At 62.8% G+C, this 15,320-nt stretch overlaps 1 long non-coding RNA gene across 1 annotated transcript; it reads left to right on the top strand.

Annotated features, from left to right (window-relative positions):
* Window positions 1–8,747: 8,747 nt before the first annotated feature.
* LOC135316578 (uncharacterized) lies at window positions 8,748–15,113 on the top strand. The gene is made up of 4 exons (XR_010375840.1): window positions 8,748–8,813; window positions 13,465–13,524; window positions 14,601–14,731; window positions 14,968–15,113. It is a non-coding gene; the product is annotated as an uncharacterized LOC135316578 (long non-coding RNA).
* The last annotated feature ends 207 nt before the right edge of the window (window positions 15,114–15,320 follow it).

Genomic DNA, 15,320 nt, shown 5'->3' with positions numbered 1-15,320 from the left:
ACTCCGGGGGGGGTGTGGGGGTGGGAAAGGGGACCTTTTTCCCCAGGTGGTTTGTGCTGCTTCTCCTCCCTCGGGCGTGGGGTGGGGGCGAGTGGGGCAGGCGGGAGGACAGTGCGCATGCGCAGTGGCGCCTTTGCTGCTCTCTGCTGCCACCGTGCGACCAAGGCGCGGTACTGCAGGCGGGCAGCCGCGCATGCGCAGTGGCGCCCTTTCCTGCTCTCTACCGCCACCGTGCGGCCAAACCGCGGTACTGCAGGCGGGCGGCCGCGCATGCGCAGTGGCGCCTTTTTCTGCTCTCTGCCGCCACCGTGCGACCAAGGCGCGGTACTGCAGGCGGGCAGCCGCGCATGCGCAGTGGCGCCATTTTAGCTCTCTGCCGCCACCGTGCGACCAAGGCGCGGTACTGCAGGCGGGCAGCCGCGCATGCGCACTGGCCACCTGTTGTTTTCTGCGCGCTGCTTTCACCGAGCGACCGAACCCCGGGACTGCAGGCGGGAGCTCCGCTACCCTGGTAGAGATTTCCACCCGCCCCTTATCCGTTCGCGGCAGTCACCGGTCGATCAAAACCGGGTACGGCAGACGGGAAGCCGCCCGTTCCCGAGGGTGAAGTTTTCCTCTGGCCGCTGCTGTTGCCGTGCAAGCAGATGCTGGTACTGCAGGCGGGCGGCCGCGCATGCGCAGTGGCGCCCTTTTCTGCTCTCTGCCGCCACCGTGCGACCAAACCGCGGTACTGCAGGCGGGCAGCCGCGCATGCGCAGTGGCGCCCTTTTCTGCTCTCTACCGCCACCGTGCGGCCAAACCGCGGTACTGCAGACGGGCAGCCGCGCATGCGCAGTGACGCCCTTTTCTGCTCTCTGCCGCCACCGTGCGACCAAGGCGCGGTACTGCAGCCGGGCAGCCGCGCATGCGCAGTGGCGCCCTTTTCTGCTCTCTGCCGCCACCGTGCGACCAAGGCGCGGTACTGCAGCCGGGCAGCCGCGCATGCGCAGTGGCGCCCTTTTCTGCTCTCTACCGCCACCGTGCGGCCAAACCGCGGTACTGCAGCCGGGCAGCCGCGCATGCGCAGTGGCGTCCTTTTCTGCTCTCTACCGCCACCGTGCGGCCAAACCGCGGTACTGCAGGCGGGCAGCCGCGCATGCGCAGTGACGCCCTTTTCTGCTCTCTGCCGCCACCGTGCGGCCAAACCGCGGTACTGCAGCCGGGCAGCCGCGCATGCGCAGTGGCGCCCTTTTCTGCTCTCTACCGCCACCGTGCGGCCAAACCGCGGTACTGCAGGCGGGCAGCCGCGCATGCGCAGTGACGCCCTTTTCTGCTCCCTACTGCCACCGTGCGACCAAGGCGCGGTACTGCAGGCGGGCAGCCGCGCATGCGCAGTGGCGCCCTTTTCTGCTCTCTACCGCCACCGTGCGACCAAGGCGCGGTACTGCAGGCGGGCAGCCGCGCATGCGCAGTGGCGCCCTTTTCTGCTCTCTACCGCCACCGTGCGGCCAAACCGCGGTACTGCAGCCGGGCAGCCGCGCATGCGCAGTGGCGCCCTTTTCTGCTCTCTGCCGCCACCGTGCGACCAAACCGCGGTACTGCAGCCAGCAGCCGTGCACGGGCTGTAGCGACACTTCGCCGCGCTCACTTCTCCACGCCACTTAGTGACACCCCCCCCCCGCTACCTGGTGACGGCACCGTGGGGGCTGGAGCCGTGTACCACAGCCCTTAGCGACAGGTGTTGACCCCTTGCGATAGCCCGGTGAGGGTGGTGCTGATACTCCTCGCCACGCTCTTAGCAACGGGCCCCGCCCCGGGCGATGGGCGGGCAGGCGGTCTGATGGCTGACCCACCTGGCCCCACCCACCTTAGCGACAGGCCCCGCCCCCTGGCAACGGCCCGGGGGGCGGTGCCGGCTCTCTCCCCGTAGCGACAGGCCCCGCCCCCTGGCAACGGCCCGGGGGGCGGTGCCGGCTCTCTCCCCTTAGCGACAGGCCCCACCCCCTGGCAACGGCCCGGGGGGCGGTGCCGGCTCTGTCCCCTTAGCGACAGGCCCCGCCCCCTGGCAACGGCCCGGGGGGCGGTGCCGGCTCTCTCCCCTTAGCGACAGGCCCTGCCCCCTGGCAACGGCCCGGGGGGCGGTGCCGGCTCTCTCCCCTTAGCGACAGGCCCCACCCCCTGGCAACGGCCCGGGGGGCGGTGCCGGCTCTGTCCCCTTAGCGACAGGCCCCGCCCCCTGGCAACGGCCCGGGGGGCGGTGCCGGCTCTCTCCCCTTAGCGACAGGCCCTGCCCCCTGGCAACGGCCCGGGGGGCGGTGCCGGCTCTGTCCCCTTAGCAACAGGCCCCGCCCCCTGGCAACGGCCCGGGGGGCGGTGCCGGCTCTGTCCCCTTAGCAACAGATCCCGCCCCCTGGCAACGGCCCGGGGGGCGGTGCCGGCTCTCCCCTTAGCGAGAGGCCCCGCCCCCTGGCAACGGCCCGGGGGGCGGTGCCGGCTCTCTCCCCTTAGCGACAGGCCCCGCCCCCTGGCAACGGCCCGGGGGGCGGTGCCGGCTCTCTCCCCTTAGCGACAGGCCCCGCCCCCTGGCAACGGCCCGGGGGGCGGTGCCGGCTCTCTCCCCTTAGCGACAGGCCCCGCCCCCTGGCAACGGCCCGGGGGGCGGTGCCGGCTCTCTCCCCTTAGCGACAGGCCCCGCCCCCTGGCAACGGCCCGGGGGGCGGTGCCGGCTCTCTCCCCGTAGCGACAGGCCCCGCCCCCTGGCAACGGCCCGGGGGGCGGTGCCGGCTCTCTCCCCTTAGCGACAGGCCCCGCCCCCCGGCAACGGCCCGAGCCTGTGTTTGCTCCGCTCGGGGGGGGGCTCGGTTTGGGTGTTTTCTCTCCCCCCCCCCTCCCGCGCCGGGAACTCCAGGCGGCTCCCGTACGGCTCCCGGGGCCTTCCCCCCTCGGGGGGCTCGGCCCGCCCCTTTCGCGGGGCGCTGTGGGAAGGGCGGGGGCGGGGCCCGGGGGTCGAAGAGCCCCAGCCGGGGCTCGGGCAGCTCTCGCTGCCCCCGGGCTCCTCTGGCGCCGGGGCTCCCGTGTTCCCTCGGGCGGTCGCAGCTCTGGGGCTGTCTCAGCCCCCCGGGCAGGCGTGCTCTGGCGCTTAGAGAAGCGGAGGCGTTGCCTGAGGTAAGGCTTCCAGAGCTTGGCGCTCTTTGGCAGCAGCTGTACTAGAAAGGTCCCTTGTGGCCTGCTTTGCTTTTTTTCTCCCGGGATGCTGTTTTGGGCGCTGAGGGGGCGGTGAGGCGGTTTAGTGGTATGGTGTTCTGTTTGGGGTTTGGTTTTTGCTTTGCTGGTTTTCTTCCCCCTTGTGAGATCATTTTATTCGTTTATCATTTCACATTATCATTTACCCCGCGCCATTTCCGTCCCCTCTGGGCAGCAGCGGATCCGCCGCTCGAGGGCGAGGAGCTGGGCCGACAACGGGCCGCTGCAGACTCTGGTCAGGGTACGAGGCTGCTCCCTGGGGAGCCGGCGCAGGGGGCGCGGAGGTACGCGCGGGCACTTGTCGGTGCCCCTGACCGGTGAAGGGGAGGTTAAATTGTAGGAGTGCAAATAAACACATATTATTTAGGGAGGAGTCGTGACTCAATTTAATCGCAGCTATTACTGAACAAACCAGGCAGTCATTATTCCTAATCTGTAATTAAAAAAAATAAAGGCAGTCCTTTTTTATGCCATAAATAGAGTTGCGAGTCATTAATAGCTCAATCTAAATGCAGCCGTTATTAAATCAACTGCAGGCATTAATGACTCCTGATCAGAAACAAAATAAGGAAATTTTAGAATCTAGAATGAAAATCGACCCGGAAAGCTAAATTGGGAGCGGGTAGTACTGAAATTGTAACAGGGCTGTTAGAAAGTTCGGAGGCAGCGACAGCTCCTGCTTCCAACCCAAGCAGTAAACGAAGCTTTGGGTTCTTAAATGAAGAGAAATAAAGGTGAGCTGTTAAACAGTGGCTGGGGTCAAGCGTAGCTATTAAGAAAATTTGCAGGTACGGGTGATTCCTGACCAGAACTAACAATTCCAGAAGATTTAGATTTAAAAATTACAAAGCTAATGGAGTGCCACAACCGCCCGGATGTAACCGCAGCCGCTTTGGGGGAATGCCCCAGCCCCCCCCGCCACCGCTATTAATTACTGCCAAGGAGAGCGAGAGTGAAAGTAGAAGCGGTGCAGGTGAAATGCGAGCAGTACGCTTTTCCTAAGTCATCCCTTCGTGTCAGGAGAGGAAAGCAAATGGAAAGAAGATGTTTGCAGGGGGTCTGTGCTGGGTTACCTGCGCGTCTCTTCCGTGCATCCTTGAGGAGACATTTAGCTCCTGTTGGGCGCTCGCAGGTGGGGACAGGGCGAGCTGGAGGCAGGATCGGTGCCGGCACTGGTAAAGGGACGGGCGACGAGCTGAGAGAAGAGGGGGCAAGGGCTGAAAAAGGGTCTCCAGTTCTGCAGGGAAGGCAGCGGGATGTGACTCGGCAACCGCTCTGACGAGTGCAGGGTCATTCGCTGCGATGAAGTCGGGGTCTGTGGCTGGCCCGGAGAGGCAGCAGAAATCCCAAACTCTTTGCGGGGGTACCGGCCAGATTAGGGCAACACCTGAACAGTAAAACCATCTAGGGGAAGCAGAGCTGGGCTGCACCGCGTGGCCAACCTCCCTCTTCTCCGTGAGTCCCAAAGGGGCAGCTCCAAGAATGTGCTGAGAATTAATGTCTTGCGCTAAAAATGAGACGCAAGTAGCACCCACCCGTGAATTTTATTTTCTCTCTCGCTCTGCGGCTCCTGCCTGCTTGTCTCTCCTCAGTGCGCACCTGCACCTGTGCTCGGATGGGGCAGCTGAGGGAAGGTGCTGCCATCTCCCCGGCCCCGGCGGACCGCCCCTCAGCTGTGTCCTCTGTCAGGGAGCGTCGTCATCTCTCCTGCCCCCCAGAGCGTGTCCTGTAGTGGCAGACGCGCGGGCTTTTCCCTGCACGCGCATACGGGAAGGGAAGGGAAGGGAAGCACAGTGAGAGCTGGGCTTGTCAAAGCGTAATGGGGGTGGTGGGAAGCGTAGCTAGAACCGGAGAGCTACAGCGCAAAAGCGAAGCGGACGGGACACAAAAGTAAAATGGTGCACAGGAATGCTGAGGAGAGAACTCCCGCAGCACGCAGGAAATCAGTGTCAGAATCTATTTTCTTCTGACTGCCGAATTAAAAATAATGGCACGCTTTGCAACGCCAAGCTCGCTCTAATCGTCTGAACTGTTTCTTTCCAGCCCCCCACCGCCCCCAGCACACCGTTCAGCCTCCTCAGCCTGAAATGCCTTGTTTTTCTGCTTTTTTTTTTTTTTTTTTTTTAATGACAGGGCAACTTCTGTTCCCGAGGTGGTGCCTACAGTACAGCTATCTCTTCGAAGGCAGTTTGGTTTAGGTCAGAGAATGTTTAGCCTGGACTGAATCAGCCTCTGTTTCTGTTTCTGGAAATCGTCGGTCCTGTGCATCAAGCCCGGAAAAAAGGAAATATGAACCAAAGGACCTGGGGCCTGCAGGGCTAGGAAAATATTTGAGAAGAGGTTCAGTGGGGAAATGACTGTTTGTCTGTGGGGCGTCCAGGCAAGCAACCCAGCTGCTAGAAAGCGGCGCTGTCCCCAGGGTGGCCTCGGCGGTCCCATCGGAGTCGGGGGAACAAGGACAAGGCAGGGGGAAGCATCTGGCCTGCCGTGTGGACCGTGACTGTACAAAGCACGTGTGATGCACTGCAAGTTTACCTGTTTAAACTGTGAGTTAAAGAAGGTGTGCAGTTGCTTTGTAAACAGCCGACGCTCTAAAGCTACACCCATCTAATTGCTAGCTGTATTAAATCTATCGTATTGCTGTTTCTGCATTAAAAAAGAAAAAAACCAACACACCTATGTAAGCACGTCTAAGTACAATGGAAAACCACTGTTTAACGCGTGGCATGTGCGGGTGGTTTTTTTGGGGCGGGGGGGGTGGGGTGTATGACAAAAACCTGCGAGAGACACACGCACACACGCACATGTCATGTTTAGCGCTCACCTAAACCCAAAAAAGAAAATCCACTCTTTATTTTGCAGCATTAGCATTAGCTTCCAGCGCACAGCCTGAGCGCGCACCTCTGCTCTCACCGTCTGCTCCCTCTTCAACCGTGCGTGGCTGTCATCAGCTTGCACAGGCTTTGCTCGTGCAAGTTTCCGCGACGGCTTACGAGAAGGCAGGCAAACAGACCCAGCAAGACGCGTAGTGCCTTCCTCTATGGGCTCCGTCCAGCCTTTGTTAAAATGAGCAGAAAAGACATCTGCTGCGGCCTTTGTCCTGACTGACTCTTACAGAGAGCATCTGACTTGACCCGCAGCAAAGCCATGCCCCAGGCAGCAGCACGTATTGGCGCGGACCGCGGTTTCACCCACCTGCTTTACTGCGCCGGTCCTCTCCCACGGCCGATGCCGCAGATGTGGCGCGGCCCACCCCCAGACCTCTTTACGAGGGTTCCCTGGGCTCTGCAAGTCGCCTGCTGGACGTGTTGCTGATTCAGGCACGGGCAAAGTCAGCTTCTTCGCTGGCCTCGGGCCAGGGCAGCCCCGTACCTGAGGGAAACTGAGAATATCTCCAGCGAGATCTCACCGGGAGGCTGGGACCTCGTCAGTAGGGGAGAAGGCCAAGCGACTGACACTGAAAGGGATCTCTTTGCTAGGCTGTAGATCGTAAAGTTAAAAAAGAAAACAAACCTGCCTTTTTTAAAATGCCCCCCTTTGAGTCTGCCACGTTTGATACAGATTTTTTAAATTGCAGGGTCTATCTCCTACAGGCCTCATGCAAAGGGAAGCGAGTACCTCTGGCTCTCAGGACAAGGGGGTCCCTCAGGAGCCCAGGTGCTCACGCCAGCCGGCATCTGGCACAGCACAGGGCAGGAGCTTTGGCAGTAGTACGTGAGCTGAGAATGAGAGTCCGGCAGCGCTGCACGCTTCTCCTGTGAGCCGCCGAGGCTCGCGCGCTGTGCCTTCCGCAAATAAAAGGCCAGAAGAGTCAGCATTTCTGCTAGTTCCAGCCTCATCCGCACCCTCGTCGGTGTAGCTGTAAGCAAGCGTCCCGTAGCGACTGGGAGCGTGGCAGCTGGGCTTCCTGCGCTGCCTTAGGTTGTGCCCTTGGAGAGACCCTTCTCCGAGCCCCGTGAGCCCCGGGGTGGGTGGGCTGCGGTGCCGTTCAACGCTGAATAGGCACAAAGGCCTGTAAACAAAATGTATTTATATCGCACCCATACCCGGCAGCCAACCGCCGCTTTATTTACGTATCCTGCACCTCCTGCCGACGCTTTTAAACTTAGCCGATATTGCCGCAGTTTTCACTGACGGGGCAGGGGACTGCCATGCTGCAGGGGCAGTGTCTGGGTGTCTGCCACGGACACAGACGTCCTCAGCTGGGTAGGGACAGGGTGAGAGCTGGAACAACTCTGCTGACATGTACGGGCCGTCCCAGGGCAAGGCTCCTGGGTCTGGGGGCTGAAAGGCGAGCCGCGCTGGGTGGTTGGTGTGGGAGCTGTGGAGCAAGTAGGGGGGAAAAAAAGCAACAGGAAAAAAACATCCAAATGTTTCACAGCAGGTAGAAAGCTTGGCAGAAAGCAAACTGAATGCTGTAAAGACAAAAGCCGAAAGCCGGCTATGGACTGGACGAAAAGAGTCAGTGCCACGGAAGGAGGTTATTTCTTCCACTGACCGTAGGAGGCTTTTTTGTGAGAAAACACAACACCTCTTCTTTCGGCTACGGCGCGGTACCGCAGCAGTAACGGGCCAGAGCGTGCGAGCGCCTCTGGCAGTATCGGTAACGGCCGGGGCACGGCCGAACGGCCAGCCCACCTTCCGCACAAGGAGAACACCGTTCCCCTGGAACGCCACGCAGACCCAGGACGGGTACGGCGGAGGCCGAGCCCAGGCGCCCCCATTGCCAAGGACCACCTTGGCCTCGCAGCGTCTCACGCTGCGGGGTGTTTTGCAGGCCGTGGCTAAGCTCAGGCCCCCTGCTCGTGGCTGCCCCCGGTCCCCCGGCGCCGGTCGGGCCCCAGCCCCCAGCGCGGTGCGGCGCAGGGCAGCGGCCCAGCAGGGCGGCCCCACGGGCCCCAGCCCGCACCCCCCCCCGCCGTGCCTGCGGGCAGGGCCCCGCGGCCGCCGGCCCCTTCCTCCTCTGCTCGCTCCCGTCGCGGACGGCTCGGTACGTGTCACGAGCGGCAGCCCCGTTCAGCCGCTCCCGGAGGGCGCGCGGCTCTGCCCGGCCGTGACCGGGGCCCGCAGGGGTCTCTCGCTCGCCCGCTCGCCCCGAAAGGAGCCGGCCCCGAGCCGGCGCGTCCCGCCCCGCCCGGCCCTCGGCGCCCTCGCGAGCTGAGCGCGGCCCGGCCAGCAGGGGGCGCTGGCGCTCACCGGCTGGGCGCGGGGGCGGTCCGGCGCGGGGGCGGGGCCGGTGGGGGCCGGTCCTTCCGGCCGCCCTCTAAGGGCCGCCCCGCGGGGCCCGGGCTTCCGGTGGCGCGTGCGCGGCGGAGCGGAGGTGGGAGAGGTGCGTGGGGCGGCCGGGTCGCGAGGGGTCTCTTTGCGGTGCCGGGGCCCCTCTGCGGCCCGGCGTGGGAAGCCCGTGGCCGGCGGAGACTGCTCGGAGCTGGGCGGGGAGCGCCGCGGCAGTCCGGCCGCAGGCAGCCATCCCCTGCGGTGGCCGGCATCCCCTCGGGACTCGTGGAGGCCTGGCGGCTCCCGATCCTCGTCTGCGGCAGCCGCCTGAGAGAGCAGCGCGGCCGTAGCCGGGGGCCGGAGAGCGCTGGTGGGTGAGTTCGGGCAGCGGTGGGGGCTCCGTGTGGGCCGGGGGAGGGGGGGGCTCCGTGCGGGCCCGACCCTGGGCCGGGCGGGGGGGGGGGAGCTCCGTCGCGCCGGCCCCGGGGCCGGGCGGGGGAGGGGGGGGGCTGGCTCCTCCGTGCCGGCCCCGGGGCCGGGCGGGGGAGGGGGGGGCTGGCTCCTCCGTGCCGGCCCCGGGCCCGTGCTCGTGCCGGGGGGGGGCTGGCTCCTCCGTGCCGGGCCCGGGCCCGGGCGGGGGAGGGGGGGGGCTGGCTCCTCCGTGCCGGGCCCGGGCCCGGGCGGGGGAGGGGGGGGGCTGGCTCCTCCGTGCCGGGCCCGGGGCCGGGCGGGGGAGGGGGGGGCTGGCTCCTCCGTGCCGGGCCCGGGGCCGGGCGGGGGAGGGGGGGGCTGGCTCCTCCGTGCCGGGCCCGGGGCCGGGCGGGGGAGGGGGGGGCTGGCTCCTCCGTGCCGGGCCCGGGGCCGGGCGGGGGAGGGGGGGGCTGGCTCCTCCGTGCCGGGCCCGGGGCCGGGCGGGGGAGGGGGGGGCTGGCTCCTCCGTGCCGGGCCCGGGGCCGGGCGGGGGGGGGCTCCGTGACCGGCCCGGGCCCGTGCTCGTGCCGGGGGGGGGCTCCGTGCCGAGCCCGGGCCCCGCAGAGAAGCCCTGGTCGGGCATCGTTCGCTTTTGCACAATGTAGGGCTTTCCCCGTTTATTTTCTGTGTACTGTGTTTTGGGCCACCTGAAACCCTTTGGCCGGGGAGGTTTGGTGCGGGGAGATGGCAGGTCTGGAGCCTGAAAGATCTCGGGTGGGGGGCGGGGGAGGTATTTTTGCCTTAAAACTCTGGGCCCACCTCGTGTGTCATGTCGTGAGTCTCGTGACTGTGGCAAATGGCTCAGTCAGGCGTTTTCTGATAAACTTCTGAACGTGTGCGTGTGTAGGCACGGGGAGATTTGTGCAGGGTGACGGAGCCCCTTGCGCTTCTGTGCTAATGTCTACCTGTTCTAGATCTCCAATGTTGGAAAGCCTTTGTTTAGTGCCTGGTTGTGCCTGCGTAACAAATGTTTTAGCTGCTGATGTGTTATACCTCTGCTGTGAACTTTTTCCTGGGTGGCTTGATTGTTTCTGGTTGTCCGTGTAAATCTAGGCAGCTATTTTCTGCCCGGTGGTGAAGCCTATCGCTTTGGATAACAAAGGGCAGGAGAGCAATAAAGAAAAAGGTGATCTGTCTGCTGCAGCTCCTTGCAAACGATTCGTTCCTTATTTTCTGCCCTTGGGTAGGTGTTGTGCTTTCCAGATAACGCAGCCTCTCCTGTGCCTGTCCACGCCGTGCATTTTTGTCCTGCCCTTGCTTGAAAAGGCTCTCCTTGCCTTCCTCCTCTCTGCTGCAGTTGGCTTAATCTCTCGCTGCTGCTGCTGCTGGAAGAGGGATAAAGGGAGTGTTGTCGATGGGGTTGTTAAAAGCTTTTTCGCGGGCTGTAACGCGCGGGAAGGGGTGGGCGGGGGGGGCAACTCAGTACGGGGGAGGGGGGAGGATCAGGCTGCGGGGAAAATGGGAAACCAACATCACCTTCCCCTCCTACGGCGCAGCCCGGCCGCACGGCTCCCCGGGGATGCCCCTGCCCGCGGGTGTACCGTGTGTGCGCCCCCCGCGTGGGGCGGGGGACGACGACACACCCCCCCACACCGTCGGCGGCACTGGGGCAACCCCTGCCCCAGGGCTCCGCGCTCGTACCCGGCTCTCCCCGCTCCGGCACGGCACGGGGCTGGACGCACCGAGGAGACCCCGGGGCGGCTTCTCGCGGCTGGGTGAGAACAGGGCCCGGCCCCGAGCAGCAGAGCGGGCACCGCCGGTAGCTCGGAGGAGCGGGGCCGGCTCGGCTCGAGGCGTCGGAGCGAAAAGGGACGAGAACCGTCCCGGAGCGTCCGGGGGTTGCGGGGGGGCGGCGGATGGTCCGGTGGCCGGGTTCGGCTCCGTGCCGGGCCGTGGGGCAGCCGGAGCCGCGCCGGGGGGCAGGTGAGGAGCCGCGTGCGTGGCTGGGCGCGCTGTGGGTCGGCGGGTTTCGGCTGTGGGGTCTCCCGGTCCGCGGAGTCCCCGGGGGGGGGGGGGGTTGCGGGCAGCAGCGGCCCCGGGCCGAGCGCTGTCGTGGGTCGGTGGTTGGGTTTTGGGGCCGAGCCCGTGCCCGGCCGTGGGGAAGTAGGGGCAGCCCCACCCGGCTCTCGGCTGCTCCTCGTCGGGGTCGGGCGGCGGCGGCGACCCCGGCGGGGGCCCCTGCGGTGCCGGGCGGGTCCCCCCCTTGGCCGCGAGGCAGGCAGGGACCCCGGCTGCTGCCGCCGCGGTTTGCTGGAGGCGGGCTGGGCCCGGCCCCCTGTGGGGTTGGGGTGCGGGCCCGGCGGTGCCGGGGAAACGAGGCCTGCGAGAGCAGGAGGAAAGCGCTGCCGGGCCGGCGCTGGGCTGCCCCGCCGGGGTGCGGGGCCGGGCCCGCGCAGTTCAGTTCCCGAGGCCTCCCCGACAGTGCCCGCGTGGGCCGTGGGGGTGCGGGGCTGCGGGGTGGCTGCGCTCTCCGCGGCCCTGAGCGTTGCCCGTGGGGACTGCGGAGGGGGCCGGGACGCAGCCAGGCTCAGCTGGTTTGGTCCCTGAGCGGGGAGAGCGCAGCTCTTCTGTTCCTGGGCCGTGAGAGCAGGCTCCTGTGGCTGACGCCGGGGCCCTGAAACAGATCGAGTCGTGCGTTTTGAGGGCCTGACCGAGGGGACTAAGTCGTGTGGTTTGGGGCTGAGGAGCAGAGGTCGAGTGCTGCATTTTTGGGACTTGAGAACAGGCTCAGCAGCTGGGCTTTTTGGCTCAGAAACGGTCCCAAAGTGAGCTGGTTTGGGGGCCAAAAGCAGAAGCCGGTTTGGCTGCTTGTGCAGGCTGGGGGGTTGGGGTGGGGTGGGGGCATTGGGGGCTGCAGGGGAAAGCAGGGGTTGGGCAGGGTACGCGGACCCTCCCCGGAGGTGGGGGTCCGGTCACATCGGACCCCGAAGTTCGGGAGGCCGGCATGCACCAGAGCGAACTCGCCACCTGAGGCGGGTCTCTGGAGGAAGGGTGCTTTTTGGATCCAGCACAGCACACCCTCTTTGGGTCCAGCTCTTCTTTCTGTGCTGCTTAGGATAGTTATTAACCAATTTAGTTTGTATGATTAATTAGTCACAGCAGCTCTATCGGCTCCATCGTGGTTCGGAGCTCTGAATCAGTTTCATTTGGTGTCTAACACGTTTTTTTCCCCAAGGAGAGGCTAAGTTTCAAAGTTAGTTCTCACAAGTGTGTCAGTCGACAAAATTGAGTTATGATTATTAAAACCACAAAGGTGACAGGAGTCTCACAGATCTGGTCTATTTCTGAAAATGTATTCATCCCATGCAGATGTCGTCGGGATACAGATCATCTGCATCTTCATGCTCTGACAAGACAAGATGCTGAGACAGGGATGAGCTCCAGAAGGACTGCGGAAAAGAAAAAAAAACCGCACTCCACAAAGTCATGGGGCTTTTTTTTTGCGTTTGGGGGGGTGGGGTGGCTTTAACAAAAGAGTGCAGTGTTGGCTGGCAGCAGCCTGCAGGGCATTTTTGCTGCCTGATCTCTCCTTTTCTTCTCTTCCACTCCTCTTTCAGGGCTGTGATTGTCATTTGGATAGTTTTAGAAGAGCAGTTAAGTTCCTCGCCTGTGTCAATGTGCTGATAATACCAGGAAGGTGAAGGCTTGAACCGGTCGGGCGGGTGGGAATAACTTGGCTGCAGGTAGAACTTCTGAGGGAAGACCAGCAAAACCAGGAAGCAAATAGCAAGTTCCCCAAAAATGTGCGGGTGTCAAGCACGTAAGCGTTTCATTGCCGAATGTTTTTGGGAATATGTTCCAAATGGCTATTTTTGGTAAACATAAATTTTCAGGAGATTCAGGGTTGTGTGTGGCAAAACATGTCCCTCTGTTTTTGTGTCCTGCCGCACAAACGGCGGGCGGCAGGGCTCTTGTTCCCCGCTCTCGATATTGCCCCAGCAGGGCTGCGATACTTAGACCTAAGTGGGGATGGGTTTAGGAGTGGAAGGAGAGAGAACGCCTGTGTTCTGTAAGGGCTGTGAATGCTGACCCTTTGTCTCCGTCTGCTGCTTTTCCTGTGCGGGTGATGAAGCTGTTTTACTTTTCTCTGTTGTTCCTGGTCTAAATAGCTGCAAGGCTGTCGCCGCTGTGGGTGTGCAATTTGTGTTGCTGTGTTTCTGTGGAGTCCTAGCCACGGCTCGCTTCTAGTGTGGCCAAGGGTCAAGGTAGGGCTTTCAGCTTAAAGCTTCAGAAGCGCTGCGTGCTGAGATGGGTGTAGGTGAAACTGCTGTTGCGCCTGCAGCTGTGCTCGCAGGGATGCTGGGCGGCTCCGCATCAGACCGGCGAGGTGCGCGTGGACCTCCGTCGGGCTGCGCCCTGGGTGCGCGAGCGTGCTGTGTGTTTGCTGTTCCGGCTTGTACGTGCGAGGGCTTAACGTTTGATTTAACGCATTTCCTTTAACGGCAGGCTGTAGTTGGGCTCTAGATGGTATTCCTACGGGGGCGCAAGAGCTGTGGAATGGTTAAGCTGTTGCTGTGCCTCCAGGTGACTTGTTCAGTAACACTGTTTTTCCAGGTGCAGGTGGATGAGTCGTGCAGGGCAACGGAGGAGAGCCCAGGGGAGCGCTGGAAGAAGGTGAGTCTGTGTAGTACTGGAGGGAAGATGTGACTGATGGCTATAGGGCTCCATTATGGGTTTTACTCTTTTTTTTTGTGATCCGAGGGCGCTAAGCGATGAGCCGAGCGTGATCTGGGCCCTGGAGGTGAGTCAGGCAAGGTGACCGGTGCTTGGTGGGCTGGAGTAGGTGTTCTTTTTCAGGTTATTCAGGTTTTTTTTTCCCTTGTCTTCACTTTCCCATCCCAATTTGGGGCCGATTCCCTCAAATGGGGACTTCCCCCTGTGGGGCTGCTTATGCAGCCTGGGAGCTGCTGCCTGGGCACAAAAATACCTCAAACCCCCTGACTCTGGGTCTGCAATGGGGGGTGAAAAAAACAGAAAGAATTCTGGTGGAAAGAAAACAACTTGGGGCTTCTGGGAAAGCCAACTCCAGCTGGATTTGTGCAGCTGGAAAGGGAAAAAAAGGGTGGCGGTGGGGAAGGAACAACCACCTAAAAGCACCCACCAACCATTCTCATGCACAAAACCGAAAGTGAAAATGACCATTTTTTGTAGGGTAAAAGCACAAAAAGTCCCCACAGAACTCAGTAGTTTGGAAAAGCAACCCCAATTAATACATTATGTAAAGAAGGCAGGGGAAAAAAAAGAAAACCAAAACAAAACCCTATCACAACCCTGATGCCACATGCCTACAAGCAGTTCCTGGGGCTTATTCTGCGGGGGTGGGGGACCCAACCTTGTTCCCCAGGTTTGCTGTGCTGCTTCTCCTCCCTCGGGCATGGGGGGGGCGGGCAGTGGCATGGACAGTAGCAAGCACCAGATTTTTTTAAGCAGTCGAGAGGAAAGGACTGAAATGCTCGAGACGCTTTGCTGTTTGGTGCAGAGGCAATGAACAGTGCTGCTGGGGCTGCGAGGGGAAAAGGTGCAGAGGAATAGAAGCTCTGTGGATGCAGCCAAGTTACGGTTTCTGGATGGTATTAATCGAGAAGAGTAATTCAGATAATGCTGCTGCCCAGCGACCAGAGTTGGGTACTGAGCCCGGGAGCCGCGCACGCGCGGTGGCGTCCCTGTGATCCCCATTGCTCTCTCCGCAGGTGACAGCCCTGCGATGCTGCGGTGCCTGCGAGGTGATGCCGCCGTGCTCGTTGCTGCTTCCTGGTAAGGAAAGGCCTCCTCCGCTCCTGCTGCAGCGTGGTGGTGTGTCGGACACGATTCCCTGTGTCGGGTGAGGCCTAGGGCTGCCGGCGAGGTGAGCGAGCCCCTTTGGTGGGTGCCGGGGTGTCTCCTTGTGTGCCTGCACTACTGGGGCTGGTGGGATGGGAAGCTTCAAACGACCTGCCGAGGCAGGCTTCTGGTATGCTAAAGGCGAGCGGGTGAGGGCAGCCCCAGGAGTTACCCGGGAGCTGATAGAAGGGAAGAGGGAAAGGAGGAGGAGGATGATGACATTTTCCCCCTGCCCAGGGTGCAGAAGATAGCCGACTCCCCAGCTCACCAGAGCTCCCCCTCAGCCTCCCCTGGCCCCACTTGCCCCGTGCTCCTGCCCCCAGCTCCGGCACGAGCGAGCTAGGCTACGTGCCTAGGAAGCCTCATCTCGTAAGAGCGGTAAGACACCCGTGTATCCTCTTTAGGTGGAGGACGGCCTAGAGTCTGGAGCTGCAGAAGAGGCAGGGCGGAGAGGAGGGGAAAGAAGCATCTGAACGGCTAAATTGTGCCAGCAGCGCTGAGAGCGAGAGTCGCGGTGAGTCCTGGGCCACTGGGGCCCCGTTGCCTCTCTTGTGCATCCTGGGCCCTCCCTGTCTCTCCCCTGGCCCCCT

This window comes from Phalacrocorax carbo, chromosome 20 (assembly GCF_963921805.1).
Source record: "Phalacrocorax carbo chromosome 20, bPhaCar2.1, whole genome shotgun sequence".
Classification (NCBI taxonomy): Eukaryota; Metazoa; Chordata; class Aves; order Suliformes; family Phalacrocoracidae; genus Phalacrocorax; species Phalacrocorax carbo.
This window is presented reverse-complemented; position numbering and strand designations above follow the sequence as displayed.